The sequence below is a fragment of the Macrobrachium rosenbergii genome, chromosome 10 (assembly GCF_040412425.1).
Source record: "Macrobrachium rosenbergii isolate ZJJX-2024 chromosome 10, ASM4041242v1, whole genome shotgun sequence".
NCBI classification, from domain to species: Eukaryota; Metazoa; Arthropoda; class Malacostraca; order Decapoda; family Palaemonidae; genus Macrobrachium; species Macrobrachium rosenbergii.
In genome coordinates, this window is record NC_089750.1 from 5142646 (window position 1) to 5143666 (window position 1021).

The following is a 1021-nucleotide window of genomic DNA, read 5'->3' on the forward strand; positions in this document are numbered from 1 at the left end:
AGTAAGATGTCGTACTGCATATAGGAAAATATTGATAAGAATTCTCCTATAGGATATTTAATTTTAATGTAAAAACGGCAATAATGACAATAAAAAATTCATTTTAAGGTATAAAAAATTAGAAATCAATAATTTACTTTTTAAATCCCAAAGGATTCACTTACGTCCTCCAGCTGCCTGGCGAAAGTTTCGCAACGGAATTATTAAAGAAAACGGGTAATGATAGACTTCGATAAAATTAGCCCAATATTTTAATGCCAATATTTAGCTCTCCAGTATTAAATTAATCCTTTAAATTGTATTCTTCGAATACGCTGAAATTTTACCAAGAGCTTGTACTATTTAAATCAACTTTCCAAAGAAAAATCTTATGGATTTCGAGTTTTGGCTAAATCTTAGACTAACCTGAAGATGTTATATAGGCCAGTTACATCATAATTAACTTTAAATCCATCACCAAACGATTTTTTGTGTCAATATAGTTCATTTTAAATATAAATAATTACCAAAGTGAGGTTCAGGAACGTTTATACGGTAGAATTAGATGTAAGGGCACAAAATATTATCGCTTTAATTTAAACAAATATGGCGATTTTTACCAATAGAAACTGTACCTCAAGTAATATTTACGGTTAATAGCCAGAGTTTGCAACACTGTAATTTTAAAACATTTAAATACAACGTTTATACGTAGTCGTGGAACAAAGGTCTGTGTTGGCATAAGGTATAAACATAATAAAAAAAAACGTACAAATGTAGAAGAAACGTTTGTACCTTTAAAAGTATATTTCCTTTATATATTTCCAGGAACTATAATTTTCGAAACCATATTTACCTTCCAAATGACATTACTGGGACCTTTTGAAACAACTCTACGATTGTTTTAAACTTTTAACATATGTACTGTAGGTATTCTGAAAAGGAAAAGTGATAAATGAACTTACATGATCGATCAAAGTCTAGCAAACAATGTGCATGTCTAATAAGCTCTCCTCAAATGCAGAAATGAATATCTCAACTA